Source organism: Hevea brasiliensis, chromosome 8, assembly GCF_030052815.1.
Source record: "Hevea brasiliensis isolate MT/VB/25A 57/8 chromosome 8, ASM3005281v1, whole genome shotgun sequence".
NCBI classification, from domain to species: Eukaryota; Viridiplantae; Streptophyta; class Magnoliopsida; order Malpighiales; family Euphorbiaceae; genus Hevea; species Hevea brasiliensis.
Window position 1 is genome coordinate 36924677 of NC_079500.1, and position 19568 is coordinate 36944244.

The window sequence follows — 19568 nt, forward strand, 5'->3', positions numbered from 1 at the left end:
GCTCTCTTTAGAGGCCTCGCCGCTTGCCATACCTGCACAAAGAAAAGGTCAGTGAGATCGCTAAGGCCCAAAGATCAGAGATATAGGAAATACCGAAGCCGAGGTCAGAGAGCTGGAGTCCGCGTTCTTCCCCAGTGACCAGCTGCATTGTCCAATGATGCAGTTCGACCGTAACTGCATCTAAACAAGAGTACTTCTGATGGGCCACCTGATCTTTCAGTTCCATCACCATTAGGCCTTCTTCCTTATTCAGGGTAATCCGCTTCGGAAGTAAGGGACCCTGGTGTAGCCAGCTGCATGGGAAACCCTCAGAGCCGTTCGGAATTTTGCTCCTCAGAATAAAGAAGCGATTCTTCCAATTCTTCAAGAAGGAGGGCAGATTGGTAAAAAGCCTGCAATGTGGCTTCGCCTGAAAGAACCAATACTCGTTGTCCTTTCGACGAGTTAGCCTATGTAGTTCGGTGAACACCTTAGCTGTAGGACGGAGTCCTTTGGCTCGGCAAAGGCCTCTGAAGGCTACTAGGATCTGCCATGAGTTCGGGTGAACTTAGGCTATGCACACTTGGTGAAATTTTAGAACTTCCTTGAAGAAGTCATCAAGAGAGAACCACAACCCGGCTTTTAACTGCTCTTCGTATACCATGATCATATCATTCTCTTCGAAGAAGTGATCGGCACGAAGATCGCCGTGACACTTAATCAGCTCGTATGAATCAGGCCGAACGTTATACTCTTGGCTGAACGACTGCAGGTCGGTTTCTTAAAGGATTGATGGCAGCTCGTCCATGGGAAGGTTTTCTCTCCCTGAAGAATGTGTTTGCCTCGAGGATGCTGCTTGACCGCGGGCTAGAATGAAGGTCCTAGGGGGTTCAAATCGCCTGCTTGTTCCGACTACCTCTACCTCATCTGGCGACCACGAGACCTGAACGGAAGGGGGGCTTGCCGCTCTTTGACCCTCAGCGCCGCTCATTTTCAAAGAAAAGAGGAAATTTAAACTAAGAGAAAGATCAAAACCATTACCGGAGTGTGATTGGTGTCGGAAGAACTTGAAAAAATGAGAGGATATTGCAATTGCTCGCGAAAGGCTGAAAATGACATAAGGGAACAACTGGCGGACTCATCCCCTATTTATACTAGTCTGAGCATTTAATGCTCACGGTCTCCCAAGCGGCGCATCGGTTAGCGGGATTCGCCAGCTTTTTCTGACATGTCTCACGCATATTCCAGAAATTCCATAATAAAAGAGATCGGCTAGTTACAGATCGGTGAATTAAGGCGGATGTTTGGAAGTGCAGATCGGTTAAGGGTTGTTCAGTTAGAAACCGGATTGGATAAACACATCAGAGATCGAAAAATAATCAATGCAATAATAATAAAAATGATAATTGACAAAATAAAATTTTATTTACAAAAGGTCAAATTACATCATTTGGGCGATCTCCAGAGATCGGGTTACATTAAAGGTCAAATTACATCATTTGGGCGATCTCCAGAGATCGGGTTACATAAAAGTCAAATTACATCATTTGGGTGATCTCTAGGGATCGGTAGTACATCCCATCTAATAAAGACCTATATCAAAGCCTAGTCTCGTGGCTGAATCAAAAGATGTGTTAGACCAGCCATCGACATTGGACAGATGTACAGCTCAGATGGGGGGATTATGACTCTCATGAGGATGAGAGGGGTCGTCATCAATGTTGTCGCTCGGAATTGAGCCACTGTCGGGACACCCAATGTGGTGAGAAGCCAAATGAACTTCAAGGGGCAGTCACCAATGTTAAGGGGAACATTAGCAGTCTTCTCACCCGAAATTAGTTCGCCGATTATATCGGTCGAATGATTCGAGATCGACACGATCGAGGCCCTCAATCTAGATCGGCAAATTAGTCCAGTTCTCTCACTGTCATCAAATGAGGTTATCATAATTCTCCGATCACCGGGATCGTAAATTTTCAGTCGAGGAATAAAGAGGACAATCGAAAAAAGATCAAAAGCAACTATCATGGCCGGGATTATTGCCAGGGCGGTTAGAACAGGAAATGTGAGAAGGAAGAGGAGCAAATCAAATGCGTAGGGGTTTCCCATTGAAGGTATATATATAGGAAAATTTGAGCATTTATTGCGAGCAGAAAATGAAGCGGATGCCTCGAAAATCGAAGGAATAAATGCTTTGACTGAACCGCACCGGATAAAGGAAAAGACAGGAGCAGGAGAGGTCGAAAGAGGGGAGCCCGACATGAGGGATCGGAAAAGGATCATGTTGGAAAGATCGGAAGGGAGGGGAGGTCGAAAGACAAAGAGAATAAGATAACTTTCGCTAACTGTCGTCATAATCAGAGTCGAGGTAGTTAAAGCATTGCAGACGAAATCTCCACCGCACGCCTCAGAATCGCCCACATTACTGATAGGTGCCAGAGTATGTCATGACAGTGCTGTGCATCCCAATCTCCACCGTTGATCTTACTTGTAAGGACGAGCCCGGAGCCCTTTGATCAAAGAAGAAGACGACAAGACCGGCGCCTTTTATTCCCAGCTCTCGGATCACCCCGGACAAGAAAATTTGAGCAGTCAGATTAGAAGAGAAAAAGGACAAAAATTTTTGAAAAGGATCCCAGCCGTTCATTCTGACTCTCTTTAATTCCCAAGCGTCAGATTATGTCCTTCAAAATCTAAACCCTCCATCTCCCTCAAAATAAATCCTGACCCTTCATGGGGAGCACCCGGTTCCTATAAATACCTGCATGAAAACTGTTCAAGGGAGGACGAAAAAAGGGTGGTAATTATAGTGGAAAGGCTCTGAAAATTGATTCAGTCTTGCTACTCTGCTATTTTTAAACTAGAAAGACCTTAGAAACCAGTTTTCTAAAGTATTTTCTTGGAAGAGATATTGGACACTGGAATTCCTGATTTTCAGTTTGTTCATTGCTCTGTGATACCCTTTCTTAAGTTTCAGCTCTGTTTTCACCACCTTTATATCCACTTTTATTTTCTGAAGCTCAATCTTATTCATTATCATTCCGGTTTGATTATATGCTAACTAGGCATTCGTCATTTCAAGGCAAGCATTAGTCTCCAGACTGTTAGCCTGAAACTCTGCAACATTCGCGACTCCATAGTTAGTTCAATAGGTTCAACTTCCTGCAGGTGAGTGTCCGAACCGTTGCCTTATCCAGTGCTCATCTTTATTTTCTTTTTATTTATGCACGTAATTTTCGTTAAAGTTTGTTTTATGTCAGAAGGTCCCACGTAGGTGGTTATTCTCATGAATTTATCTTTTGATGCAACAGTTCATGTCATTTATTTATTCTTGGTCTTTTATTATCTCTTAATATAGGTGTTTTATTTACGGGTAACATATAGGTAGTTTGATAAAACGTTGGTAACAGTGTCTTAACATATGAGTTTTTTTTTTTTAAAATAGATGTTCGGATAATAAATTAGAGAGTTATGAAGTTGAATCACTAGGCTAGCCCGAGAATGTGACTGGAAAAAGGTGGGGGAGGTCGGAGTAAAATTGAGTTTCAGGATAGCAAATGAAATAGAGCAAATGTTGCCTGCCGAAAGGTATTGATAAGGCGATTACATAGGAGGTCGGTAAAATTCAGTCTGATGTCCCTTATCTGGTCATGAGGTACCAATGAGTTAAAAGAAGCCTCATTCGGGTCCCTGGCATTGTCGGATGCCAGAACCCTTGGTTTTAAGCTCTTATGATGTGTAGCTGTAATCAAATTTCGAGAGGTCGGAAAAGTCCTTATTCGACTCCCATTCAAATAAAAGAGATCGAAGGAGAGTTCTTATCCGATTCTCAACCAAAAATTTTAATAAATATCCAAAAAAGATCAGAGGAGAGTTCTTATCCGATTCTCAATCAAAATTTTAATAAATATCCAAAAGAGATCGGAGGAGAGTTCTTATCCGATTCTCAATAAAAAATTTTAATAAATATTTAAAAGAGATCGGAGGAGAGTTCTTATCCGATTCTCAAGCCAAAATTTTAATAAATATTTAAAGGAGATCGGAGGAGAGTTCTTATCCGATTCTCACTAAAAATTCTCATAAATATCTAAAAGAGATCGGATGAGAGTTCTTATCCGATCTCCAATCGAAATTTTAATCTAAAAGAGATTGGAGGAGAGTTCTTTGTAACACCCCTACAGTGTAGCCGAGCAAAGTGTGCTACATTCGGTGCCGGAGCACCCTATCTTATCTTACTTTATTCCTTTCATATTTTGATCTCGATATATTTTAATATTAATAAATTTTACGACGGAGAAACCAGCGGAGTTTCCCCTATTTTATTACCAGTTGATGTATTTTACTATTTACCTATTTGAAAGTTTCAATAATATTTTACAAATAAAATCTCATCAATTATTTTCATAATTTTCTCATATTTCAAATCTCATCCATACATTTCAATTTCATAATCATTTCCATACATTTCCATTCATACTCAATTCATATGTAAACATTCTCAAATTACATAAGCAAAATTTTCAAATTTCCTTAATTTACATAATTTACAAAATAATTACAAAATTTCATAATTTACATGATATACAAATTAATTACAATTTGCTAATTTATATTATAATATAAGAAATAATTAACATACACAAAATACATGATATGCTTAATGTGAGCCCTATCTACATGCATTGCTGAGGAGGTGACAACCTTTGACACTCTGCAGATCTGAACTCTCAAAATTTCCAGTCAAACGTCCAGTGGGTTCTAGCTTCAGTACCTGCGCGAGGAAACAATTCCATCACGCTAAGCATTGCTGCTTAGTGGTGCAATAATATAACAAGGAAATAATATACAAATAAAGATAGACATAAAATATAATTCAAATAATCAAGATTTATTTATACTTCACATGCAGTTTCTAAAATTTAATGTGTTATATCCTAAATTTAGTCTTCTTTGAAAGTGTTTATTTGCCAATGTACAGTAATAATGTACAAAGAAAAATGATTTGAAAATAATAAATTTATGCTTATATTGTTATATAAGCACATTTGCAATATTTATTTATGTTATAATTTTCTTTGCTAATCTTTTAGTATTTTCTCTATACTTGCTAGGTTGTCTCAGATTATTTCATAATAAGTAAATTTTGATATCTGTCCAGTTCATTTCGATTCTTTCTAATAAATAACTATCCTAATTTATTTTAAGTCATCTTACTCATTTATTTTATTTAATTTCTAATATTTTTAATTGCTAATATTCTTAACTTATCTCAATAAATTACACTGCCCAAGTAACCTACGACAGGCTGACTAAACTGGATAATGGGTCGTTGGCACTGGACACCGCGGTGCCTCGGGCCGTCATACCATGGGACGCAGAACGTCAACCACGTATGCAGTCAGTATGGCTAAAAAGCCATGATAACACATAATCGGGCATAAAAGCCATGAATGTTGGCATAAAGCCATGAATACGGGCATAAAGCCATGAATACAGGCATAAAGCCTTTCGCAGTACTGCTAAAACAATACCCTATTGGCATGCCAATCTATCCAATCTGACACACGTGTCTAGGCAATACAAGGGCACATAATATCATTAAATATTAATATATTGTGTTTTATGAATTCATTATTTCATGATAAATTTCAATTATAATTCATACATTCATTTGATCATTTTTATGATCACAATTCACATCAATTATCCTTTTATACCATAGTACTCAAAATACTTCTCCTCTCTACAATAATGAGAACTAATGTCTCATTCATACATTAATATGGTTCATTTATTCATTCATTATGTTATTCATATTGATGACAATTCTAAACAATGGTTCACATGTACCATTGTATTCAAATATTTTTCCTTTCTCATTTATACATTCAAGAATCTACTTTTGTAATTACAAATTTTATATTTCAAGTTGAGTTACTAATATTTTATGAATTCCATTTGTGATGGGCATATAAGCCCTAACTATCTATTCACATCAATTAGGTGACTTATTTATCATGTTTCAAGTAATCCATGAAAATTTCGTGGATTTCAAATTTATGCTCTTAATTTCCTTTTAACAGTTTTGACTAAGATGCATAGTCCACATTTGTCATACAATTCTAAGCATTTAAGCTTAGAATTGGTTCTAGGTCTTCATCTTAGTTTGTTACTCATTTTGATTACTATTCACCTTACTAGTCAACCAAAATGTTGACTTTTTCATACTTAAGGGATATGTTAATTCTAATTACACCAAGATCCCACATTTTGAGTTTTACATTTGCTAGTATTAATTGCCAATTGCAATTTAAAGTCCCCTAGATGCATTTCTAATTTCAAATTTTGAATTTCAAGTTTTGGTGTCACTATTCACCTCATTGGTCAACAAAAATGTTGACTTTTGGATAGAAAATAGGTGTATTGGTTTTAACACCCCAAACATACTACATTTTGTATTTGAAACTTGTTGGAATTGATTGCCATTACCATTTCTAAGCTTAAAACCAAAAGGGCAGAATTTTCAGTTTTTAAAGCCTAATTTTACTATTCCATTAAGCCCTGTTGCAGTGGGAATTTGAGGAAATGGTAAACATGAAAGTTGTTCCTTATTTTGTCTAGTTGAATTTACTTTTTTGAATCACTCCATTTGGAATTTTGTAGCTCCAGATATGGTCCAAAAACCATAGCTGGCCGGATTGCCAAAACTGCAGAATTACCAAATCTACAGTAACATGAACAGTGATTGTGACTGCCATTTGGGTTAGGTTCTGGCCATAATTTGGGGTAGGTTTCTTCATGAAAGTTGTTTGTCTATGTCTTAACTTGTTGCTGTAAATATTTCAGGTCAATTGACCATTTCTACAGTGAGTTATGGCCAAATGAACAGTTACTGTTCATTTGGTCATTTCTGCAGGTGCTGTTGCAGGGTATCCAGATTGGGGCCAACTTTTGGTCCTCTTGCTTTGGTCTTTTGGGCATGGTTTCTTCAGAAAAAATGTGCCATTATAAGCCTAGTTTCATGTACAATTGGCCAAACACCAATTGGACCTACACAGCCAAAGTTATGGCTGTCTAAGTGGACTGAAATTTCAGTCACCCTGCTGCTGTCCCTAGGCAGCATACTCATTCACTTTGCCATGCTACATTTCAGTCCAAATTATGGTCAACTTACCTAAAATGGTCACTAATTGACCCTTAAAATGTTCTCTAACAATTTCCTAAGCCAAGTCAAATTTTCACTTCTCAAAACCCTAATTCCCATCTCCATTTCACACTAGTTACCCTAGTTAACTAGCTAAGTCATTATCCACATAATTATGTACTTCAAACATGATCTCTAGTCCACTTTAAGTCTATCAAAAACACTCAATCTTGTTCCTTCCTTAGGGCAGCCGAAATCCATGGTATGTATACACATGAATTTAGTCCATTTAGTTTACAAATTCCTACTAAATTCAAGTCCCTAACATGGAAATAAAGAAATCTTTGCATAAGTAAGCACTAACCTCTTGTAAGGCAGAATTTTCTAAGCTTCAACTCCACTTTCTTTGCTTTTCTAGGCTGCCAAACACTTCCCCAAGTTGTATGGACAAGTTTTAATGAAAGGTGTCTAGGGTTTTATAGTGGAAATTCATGGGAAATGGAGGAAATGAAAGAAAATTTTCATGGAGGGAGGAAGAAGAGAGGGTCACGTTTTGAGGAAGAAGAAGAAGAAGAAGAGCAGAATTTTTAGGTCCATTTGTCTCTTTTAAGTGATTTAAGAAAGCTTGTTGAATGGTAATTGGTTGGGAGAAAGTAAATGACATCATCATATGTCATAAATGGGCATTTTCTTATATTTTTCTTTTCTTTTCTTTTCTACTAGCTTCAAATTAATTTTTCATCAATATTAATTCATATTTTATGTCATAATAATTATTTACTCAACTGGACAAGTCGGCCAAAAATCACCTCTGAAGGCGAAATGACCAAAATGCCCTCCGTTTGGCTTAACGGGTCAAAATTGTCTGTACCGATTGAAAAATTTTTCTAAATATTTTCTTGGCATTCTAATGCCATAGGAACCTCAATGACCCTTCTCTGGAGTTCCAATAATTATTTTATGAATTTTTACCCGGGTCTAGGGCTCCTAGTTGCGAGAACCGCAACTTCCCTCTGGTTTACCCATCGCTTGGGCACCGGCTCGTTTAACTCGGTTGTATTTTATTTCTAAAATTTTTACTAAATTTTTCTTATTAATATTTGAGTTAATTATGGTTCCTCACTTTAGTTTAAATATTTTTCCGGACGTTCTAGCTGTTCGGACCGACACCGGTCACCGGAACAGTAGAATGTACGGAGTTGCTACCGGGAGGGTGTTACATTCTTATCCGATTCTCAAATCGAATCCTAACAAATATGCAAAGTAATCCCACAAACGAAAACCGCAACACAAAACCAATTCACTAAGGTTGTCTCATTTACTTATGTATCTGGGTAATCCGAATTAGTGAAAAATTAAATATTCCTTTTTGTCAAAAGGATTAACATTTCTATTTGAACCCCCCTAACTATCAATTCTAATTTATAAAGAACGTAAGGTTAAATCTGCTCACCCTCATGGAGGGACGAAGTGGGGTGCCTAACACTTTCCCCACCCGTTTACAGACCCCGAACCTAGAATCTCTGTTTTTGAAGTGGTTTCATTTTAATTTATTTTCACAAATGGTTTTTTTTAATTTCCCTCAAAATTAAAGTGGCGACTCCTCACTCTTTCCCACTTCGGTGAGTGTTCGTCCAGTAGACCGCAAAACACCTTGCGACAGCTTGGTGACTCCGCTGGGGACGCCTGATTTTCCTTCAACCCCAGCCCAGAGGTCCAAAAGCTGAGTTAATTTTATGTTCTTATAAACTAGAATTATATTTAGATAGGTTTAATTTATGAAATTCGAAAACCTTAGTCTATTGATGTTTGTTATTTCCGCTAACCGCTTTGTTTATTTTTGTTTTATATCCTGCAGCATTCTTCGTCTAAAAAGGAAAAATAAAAATTCCCCTATATTAGGAAGGGGTAAAGGTGTCCCTTCACACACTGAACACTCACATAATGTCCTCACACACTTCAGCCCTATACCCGGGCTTTCTTACCCTTTTAAGAAAGTAGGAGGGGGTCATGTAGCGGTACCCGTGGGTTTTACCCCGTTAGTATCCGTGAAGGCTTCTGCTCAGATTGAAACTCATTCTATTTACTGTGATACCCATGGAACTTTCCCGACAGTATCATGGGGGATAGAATGGGGCTCTACTATTTACAATAGGGGCTATTTGGGAACCTGTGGCTTTTAGAAAATTAGACCTTGAGCTAAACTATCACGATAGCTGGAAGCCATAGCAAGCTACCTTATAAGATAGAACTATCCAATTAGGTAGCACCTAAATAGTACTAGGACTCTCCTTATTTTAGGACAAAAGGGGCATACTTACTCTTACCCTATTCTGCTTGTGTTTATTTTGTTCTTATTTTTTGAGGGTAATCTTGAATCATACTGTTAAGAAAACCTACACACTTTCCTACTTTGATAAATGTGTAGGTGTCACTCTGCCAACAGTATAGTTCAAGACTACCTGAATTTATCCTACTAACAAGTCTTTCCTGCACGCATCACCAAAATAAGGTCTGTAAAAGGATAAGCATCATTTTTAACATGGCATCCTCGAGTCAGTCGGCAGAAGAAGTTCTTAAACCAGAACAGAATGCTAAACCATGGCCCGAACCACCTAATAGTTCAGTGCCCTCACAAAGTGATACTAGCTTATTACCTCCATTGGACCTGAGCAAAATTGAGGTCAGAATGAACAGTCTCGAGGGTCTGGCTAATGGTTGGAAGTCGTTTCCCAATCAAGTCAAAGCACGATTTGAGGAGAGATATGGGAGGATTGCAACCTTGATACGAGTTAAAGTTCAAGTCCCGGCATTAAAGGCCATGATGTCAGTTTGGAATCCTAAGTATGGGGTGTTCTCTTTCAACGATATCGATACTGCTCCCACTATGGAAGAATATCAGGCATTGCTAGAAATTCCTTATGCAGCGCAGAATCGGATTTTCCTACACCTCGAGCATAGGCAGACCTGGAAACGGTTCGCACATATGCTGGGGATTCCACCAGAAGAAGCAAAGGCGAGGGAAACTGTCAAAGGGAACACGCATGGATGGTATTGGACTTATCTCAATAAGTGGTTGGATCAATGCATCCAAGATGAACAGTGGGATCAAGCTTCATTGATGCTCGCTTTAGCAATTTACGGCCTGATCTTGTTCCCTGGACCTTCCGGAATCATAACCTGCGGCGTTGTGGAAATGTTCGGGCGAGAGAAACGTAAGGTCAATCCGATCTGGCAATTCTTGCCGAGACTTTCTTAACCCTTACTTACTGCAGACAATAAGGCAAGGGATCCATTAAATGCTGTTCTCAATTGTTGCACCTCTGGATCATCAGTCATATGTGTCCTGTGGAGACGAAGGGATTAACTTGGTACTTTGACCAGCCTCTCATCGAGAAGATGACCAGATTAGTAATCAGCCTAAAGGATGAGCCGCAGTGGCAAGAACAGATTTTGAGCTTCAACAGCCATGACTACTGTTGGAGGAAATTATGGACGTCGGGTCAATCCATTTTGTTCGGCACGGGGGGTAATCAATCAGTATCCCTAATCGGAGTGACTGGATACACAAGTTACACTCCGGCATTAGCAATGAGACAGTTCGGCTCAACACAGTTCAGAATCAACATTGAAGAATACCACTGAGGTCATTTCTACCATGAGCTCAAGGAGGAGGAAGGATTGAAAATAGCTCAAAATCCTGGGAAAACATCACTATGATGGAAAGGTCACTTAAAGGTCCGAGTGCCACGGGCGATTATCTTAAATGGAGGGCTGACAGGGATCAAGAACACTTAACTGCAGATCCAACCAAATTCGAAGGCAGCAACCCTCGCCAAAACGTCCTTTCAGAAGAAGCTGGTGATCGTTTGGCCGACTCCCTACAAAAGGCAAACACCGAAAACTCGCAACTGTAAGAACAAATAAAACAGTTGGAAGACCAACAGTAGATCCTCAAAAGAAAAGTAAGAAGGCTCAAGGAAGAGGCAAGGACCGAAAAAATGGGGTTCGAAGAGCAAGAGACATGGTGGGAAAAGGAAAAAAGCTCTCTCCAAGCTGTAATAAATGAAGCAGAAGTACAGAATAGCAAGCTTTAGGAGAAAATGAAATATCAGGAGATACTCATGGAAGAGTATAAACAAGAAAGCAAAAAGAAGAAGCTTGAACTGAAGGAACAAGCACTGCTTATCAACGATATTCTGAAGGAATGTGCTAAAGAAAGAAAGGAAAAAGAAAGACAAGCCGCTCTCTATCAGGAGTTGAAAGAGAATGTTGACCGGCTGAAGAGAATGATAGCACAGGGGAAACAAGAACTCCTACCTGAATCCGAGTATGCTCTGAAAGTGTTCAACCCTGCCAGACAAGAAGAAAGGCTATATGAGTATCTCAGAAAATGTCATTACATTATAAAGAACCTCCCTGAGCCTAGGCCGATGTAAAGAATGTTGTGTATGAATTATTCAGTTAATGGAATAAATTTTGGGCCATTGTTTAGCAAAATTGTGAATGAATAGTATAACTCCCGTAGGAACCCCCTCGCTAGGGTTATGCGAAAAATTGGATGTGCCATATGGACAGGTATCATAGATGCGCATTCAATCCAGTCATTCACAGTCAGACTATCGAACGATGCCATGATAAAATTGATGCAATCATTCTTCCACAGATTCTATTTTGGCTCCAAAATGCCACAGTATCCTTTGTCCGAACTAGAACCTTTAATTTTTTTTACGAAATTCAAAATTCATTAAAACTTTTTTACTTCCTGCAGAAAATCAATATTGCTTCAAACAAAGCAAGTCTGACCAGACACGCAGTTCAACCCAGACGAGTGTACTTAACAAGATCACGAACAAGAAGGTTAATGGAAGACCACGAACAAGTCCAGAACCTACAAGGACAAGTTTCCGAATTGAAAGACCAAGTCTCGGAGCTCATGAGACTAATGAGGGAAATGTCCCATAATAAGCCTGCTTCAGACCCTAACTTACCACTACCTCCCCCACCTCCTACAACGGTTGATTCTCACCATACTTCAACCTCTTTCACCTTCCAGCCATCGATCCAGGATCCGACATTCACTGTCAATCCGGCCCCACTAAATAATGAACCACCTTTCTCCTATTATCCAGCTGTCTCGAATGCCAAACCATACCCTTCAGTCCTGATCCCTCCAATTCACCCCGCCCCTCATTTCCCAACTGGGGGAGTATCTCTGGCAGTGGGAGGAGAAAATAAAACGAGAGAAAATGAGAAGCTAATCACTCTAGAAGAGAGATTGCGAGCTATAGAGGGGCTGAACATGTATGGTTCAGTCGATGTGGCATCACTTAGATTGGTTCCTGATGTGTTGTTGCCGTCCAAGTTCAAAATCCCGGACTTCGACAAGTACACCAGGAACTCAGACCCCCGCATTCACCTGGCCACCTACATTGCTAAAATATCCGCCCTGACAGAAGACGACAGACTTCTAGTTCACTTCTTCCACGAGAGCCTCTCCGGGGCAGCCTTGAGATGGTGCATTTAGTTGGACAGGAGCAAACTGAGCTCCTGGAAAAATTTGGCAGATGCTTTCCTGAAGCAGTATAAATTTAACTGCGATGTGGCCCCCATAAGGAGAGACCTCCAAAACCTAGTACAGAGAGATAGGGAAAGCTTCAAGGAATATGCCTAAAGATGGAGGGAGAAGGCTGCAGAAGTATATCCTCCAGTGACTGACAATGAACTATGCTCCTTGTTCATTGAGACGTTGAAGGCTCCTTATTTCAATCTGATGATTGGAAATACCTCCAACAGCTTCTCGGATATTATCCAAGCTGGTGAGAGGATATAAGCTTATTTAAGGATGGGACGATTGCAGGAGTTGACTGAGAACCCTGCGAAGAAAACTGCCGGTTTCTGCAAGAAGAAAGAGGGTGATGTGCATTCCATCACCTGTCAGAACACCCAATCTTCATTACCTCCAAATAACTACCGGCCATATCCTCCCCCTCATGGCCAAACCATTGCAAACATTCCACCCCCTTTCCCAAATTATCCTCACCCATGCCCATAGTATCCACCACTTACAAATTACCAACCCAGACTGCCTCCTCCACCTACTCAACCCAGACCACCTCAAAATAACTCGAGACCACCAAGAAATCCTGATCCACCTCTACCCCTACCACTTAGCGAAATATACCGATACCTCGTCGGTATAAACCAAATAGTGCCGATTCCCCTTGACCCAATTCAGCCACCATACCCCAAGTGGTATGATGCCACTGCCCGGTGTGAGTATCATGGAGGGGCACAAGGGCATTCAACCAATAACTACGGGGCACTCAGGGAAAGGTTGCACGCCCTAATCAGGAATTGGTGGTTGAAGATTGAAGGGAATGGTTCTCTCCCTAATGTTACCTCAAACCCATTGCCCAATCATGGTACGGGCAATAGTGCAAATATGATAGAGTTGGAAGGAGAAGGGTCGACCTTGGAGGTGGATCAACTAATTCCTCACTTTGGGGAAATTTTCACAATGGCAGTAAGGGAAGGTTACCTCCACCCCCAAATAACAGAACCTGAAGATAGGACGAGATGCCCCTATCATGGTAAGGCAGCTAACCACGAGCTGCAAAATTGTGAAGAGTTTAAGCAAGAGGTTCAGAACTTACTGTCCCTCAAAGTTCTGAGATGCCAGGTAAAGTAAAAAATGGAGGGCAGAGTAAATACAGCCCGACTCGGCCAAAACGCCTCTACCCCTAATCACAGAATCACTTTTTCACCCCCAGTATCATCACCACCAGTAACAATCATACGAACCTCGCCTCAGCTCCCTGTCACAAACACCCATGCCATACCTTGGAATTATAATTTCCAAGTTTTCACCCAAGGAGCATCAAGCAGTATATTGGCTCCTAATCTTGCTTCACCTTCGGCACCTCCAAAACCGTGCTTCACTCCTCATGAACATTTCAAAATGACTTATGCCGGACCTACCAGCAGTACTACTCCCTAAGCTAATCCTCAGCCATTCACTGCCACAAAATCCTCCCTACTTGAGCCAGAAGTTGAGTTTATAACCAGAAGTGGGAGGTGTTACGAGAATGAGGAAAAGGAAAAGAAGAGAGGGAAAGTAAAAATGGGAGAGCCACAAGAAAATACGGAAGAGGAGGCTGAGAAAGCAGAGAGAGAAGAACCTGCTGGACTTAAAGAAGAGGAGGAGCTATTGCTTCAAATAATGAAGCAAAGTGAGTATGATGTGGTGGAATAGTTAAGAAAGACACTTGCTCGAATTTCATTGTTATCGCTAATTCTGAGCTCTGAGGTGCACCGTCAAGCCCTGCAGAAAATCCTGGATCAGGCCTTTGTGAACCTCGACATCACACCGGGGCAGTTCGAGAAGATAGTGGGACAAATCCAGGCGTCCAGTTTTGTCACTTTCTCAGAAGAAGAGATAGACCCTGCAGGCTTAGCCCACATTAAGGCCCTACATGTGACAGTTAAATGTAAAGGTTGCATAGTAGCCACGGTCCTTATTGATAATGGATCCGCTCTCAATGTACTGCCTTATGCCACCTTAGCTAGGCTGCCGGTTAACCGTTCAAATATACGTCAGAGTGCTATGGTGGTAAGAGCCTTTGACGGTACAAGAAGAGAAGTGCTAAGAGACATTGACTTGCCCCTCCAAATTGGTGCATGCACCTTCAACGTCACATTCCAAGTGATGAACATTAAACCTGCGTACACTATGTTGCTGGGGAGGCCTTAGATCCATTCAGCGAATGCCGTTCCTTCAACTTTGCACCAGAAGATAAAGTACATTATGGACGGCAAAATCATCACTGTGAGAGGGGAAGAAGCCATATTGGTCACCAAGCCACAATCACTTCCTTATGTGGAAGCTGCTGAGGAGTCGTTGGAAAGCTCTTTCCAGGCCCTAGAATTACAAGAAACCATCTCAAGAAATGAAGGGGCTATGGCTATGGTAGCCAAGGTGATGTCAAGGAATGGGTATGAAGAGGGCAAGGGGTTAGGCGCCGCATTGCAAGGGATTGTCAAACCTATACTGGCTATCCAGAAGGTTGGCCATTGTGGTTTGGGTTATGAGGAAGATGCCCTAATGGATGGGCGATTCTGGATGAGGAATATGCTTCGGGATCAAAGATTTGATCAGAAAATCGGGAGAATGAAAGTAGTCCCAAGAATCACGGAGGTATTCACTAAACCGGTCATTGAAAATTCGGCAGAGATTGAAGAATCACCCGATGAACCATCCATCGATGTCATCCATCTTGATTCCTTGTATTAGGTCTGGTCTCGCTAATAGCTGAACGGTAAAAACTGGACAACTGGACAGCAGAGGAAATCACTGTACTTAATTTCGAGTAAAGTACTTTTGGTTATCTACACTTGATCATTTTGTCCATGTTGGCAAGTGTAATATTGTAAATAGACCCTTTTCTTATGTCATAAATGTTAATGAATTAATAGCGCATTTTATATCCAATTCTCTTTTTCTTTCCTATTGAATTCCATTCTTATAATATATTCCATTTTCGTTCATTCAGGACCATTCATAAAATAACACCTAATAATTCAATAGACTCAGAAATTCCTCTGGTTAATTTTGAAATCCCCATAACTGCCATTACTTCAAGTGATTCTGAGGTGGAGCTCACAGAAGAAAGAGATGAAAGAGATGAACCTTCCCTAGTGCCTTGTGGAGACGAAACGCACACCGTAAACTTAGGCACGGAAGAAGTGAAAAGGGAACTTAAGGTTGTGGAGAGTGAAGAATTAGAAGATATGATCAGTTTGCTCAAGGAATTCCTAGACGTATTTTCTTGGAGCTATGATGATATGATTGGTTTGGACCCTCATATAGTGACGCACAAAATTCCCCTAATTCCGGAGAATGAATCCTGACACACTGCTCAAAGTTAGGGATGAGGTCAAGAAACAGTATGATGCTGGGTTTCTGGAATTAGTCAAATATTCCCAATGGATAGCTAACGTTGTCCCGGTAATGAAGAAGGATGGGAGAGTTAGGGTGTGCATTGATTACAGGGATCTTAATAAAGCAAGCTTGAAAGATGATTTCCCTCTCCCTCACATTGATGTGTTAGTAGACAATGCTGCGGGATTGGGCAGGTGTTCGTGTATCGATGGGGCATCGAGGTACAATCAAATCCCAATGGATGAGGAAGACAAGGAGAAAACTGTTTTTATCACTCAATGGGGGGTATTTTGTTATCGGGTCATGCCATTCGAGTTAAAGAATGCTAGCACCACCTACCAACGCGCTATGGTCACATTATTCCACGATATGATGCATAAAGAAGTGGAGGTGTACATGGATGATATGATCATCAAGTCCAGGGGAGAAGAGAGCCATGTGCAGGTGATGAGGAAAGTATTCGAGAGACTCAGGAAATATCAGCTGAAACTGAACCCTGCCAAATGCATATTCAGAGCTAGATCTGGGAAATTGTTGGGATTCATAGTGAGTGAGAAGGGAATAGAAGTTGATCCAGACAAAGTCCGAGCCATTCAAGAAATGCCATCTCCAAAAACAGAAAGGGAGGTGCGTAGTTTCCTAGGGAAGTTGAACTACATATCAAGGTTTATTTCCAATCTCACCGCTAATGCTAAGCCTATTTTTAGACTACTCCGAAAGAACAACACCACTCAATGGGATTCAGTTTGTGTCACACCCTATGCCCCTGTAAGATGTAACATGATCCCGTAGTACACCTAATGAATTACCGTATTTCGCCTACCGATAACCCATTAGATATACTACAAGGGATTTTAAAACAAATTTCGTGAAATTTAAATCATCGATTAAAATCTGGTGTTATAAAATTTTTTTCAAAATTTCGGCAAAGTGCCGGCTGTATTTTGAGAAAACAGTTCTTCAATCCTGCAAAAGAAAATGCTCCCAATATGTTTTCTCAAATACAACTCCAATAAACTTTATTTCAATTCACAATTCAATTCTCAATAAATAATCAATTCATTTTCAAAATAATCTCATCATGAAGAAATATTCCATTGATTATAAGACTCAAAATTTATATTACAAAACTATTCAAGTAAATGAAATCTCAAATTTACATTTACAATAATTTACATTTAATTACATACCAAAATATTTTATAAGAGTTTTTATACAACTGCCCAAATAATTTACATACATATTATTACATGCATACATCAGAACCTATGTACATGGGTATACCTATAATATACCTGGAGCTGATATGAAAGTGTCTTCAAAGAAACTTACTCACTGCTCTATGCTCTTCTTACCTGCGACAGCATACAAAGCTATCGCTGAGTGGTGAACTCAGTGGTGCACAACTATAATTTAAAACATAGTACAATATACATTGACAAAATTTACAGTAAATAATTTGGAAATCTGAATACTCATCAAATTCTAAAACTCAAAATATTCATTGCCAATAATGTGAATCATTTGTATAAAATGACTTTGATCATGAAATTCAATTTATCAAATCATAACTAACCATTTAGGTAATTCCAACAAAATCAATTATACATAAATCATAATTGAAATCACAATTCTTTACCATTCAAAAGCCATTATGTATCTCAAAAACTATGCTGTATCTTAAAAATCATTCTTTATCTCACTAACTATGCAAGACTAATCCGAAAGGGCCATATTCGATGTGATTCTAACTCCCTATGGTTGGGGAGATCGAATCAGATTCTAACTCCCTATGGTCGGGGAGGTCGAATCATCGTGCACAGTACCATCACAATAATGAATCTTACGCAAGGGCCATAACGATAAAATAAACTTAGATCTAACCTTAAATCAGAGGAAAATCTAAGCCTGTGCACGTACCATGGTAATCAAAACACAACTAACTCCATTGTCTTCTCAACAAATGAGAGAGACGGGTGATAACCTAGTCAAGCATCTATAGTGAGATATAAAACAATATCACAATCCTTTTAGTGAGCATAAATCACAATATAATTCAATTCAAAGTCAATTCCAATATCCAATAATTTTTATGCTCATCACAATTCAAATCATAAATTTGCATTTTTCCATGAAAATTTCCATCACAATTCAAAAAATGTTCTATCACAATTTTCCAAAACATAATTTATTCAATCCATAACAATGCTTAATACTTGTGGAAATACCATTTCACAAAGCTAAATTCATACATACTATAACAATTTCAATAATCATTGAATTAAATCCAATGCTTATTAAACATAATACATAAGAAAAGTATGTCATTTAATCATATGAAATATTCAAACAAAATCAGTTAAAAACTAGTTGTGCACAAACCTCTGATAACTGTCTCTTGACTCTGACTCAGTGTTTCCTTTCCCTTCCCTGAGTCTTTGCTAACTGAGAAACACAATTTGAAGTGTTTCAGTACTCATTTAAACTGTCTCTAACGATAATGCTTGATAAGTAATTCATTGAATTTCTATTATTTGCTTAGTCAACCTAATATGTTAACCCTCGATGCGTTCTAGGTAAATTAGGTTTTAATGTTACTAACATGTCACATTCAATAGTCTTTTAGGGTTGGTACATGTGACCAAATTCATTTCCATGTATCTTGCATTTTCTTGCAATTTGCTGGATTTCGGGATACTAGTTTGACCTAGCCGGACGACCTAGTTCCCTTGGTTTTCGGGTTTTGGTCTAAACTAAAAATTTGTAGATCTATTCTTATGGAACGCGGGGTAAAATTTCAGGTCATTCTGAGTTATGTAGACCAAGTTATGGTCATTTTACTATTGCTGGTCAAATTGCACCAAAATTGGTAATTTTAGGTCACTTTAGGTCATTTTAGGTTCGGCCAATTTTTGGACCCGAACTTGTGCAAGCTCTTTGACTTGCTTATGGTCATTTCTAGGCTTTGGTGTCTTCATAAGACTTGTAGATATGGGTCTTAACTATTCATGGTTAAAATTTCAGGTCAATTGGACCTGTTTTGAGTGAGTTATGGCCTAAACATTTACTTCTGCCCAAATGGTCAATTTTCAGGCCTTACTTGCACTTAATCTGGATTTGGTCATTTTTCAAGCTACCTTGCAAGCAGAATTTTGGCAAGCTTCCTTCATGAAAGTTGGCACATTTTGTGCCTAGTTTCACCTCCAATTGGTCTCATACCAATTGGAGCTACACAATTAAAGTTATAGGCCTAAAACTCAAACTGCCTTATTGCAATTCTTGCATACGCATCAAGGATCACTTTTAACACTCACCAAACTCAACATTCAAACCAATTCTAGTTGTACCACAACCTAAACATAATTTACAACATTTTATAGGTCATTTTGGCAGCTTACAATTACATTAAATGTGCACCAATAAGTGCAGAATTTGTCCAACTTAATTTACAATAATTCAATCACCAATTCATGCTCATTTACATATCCAACTTCACACCATCAT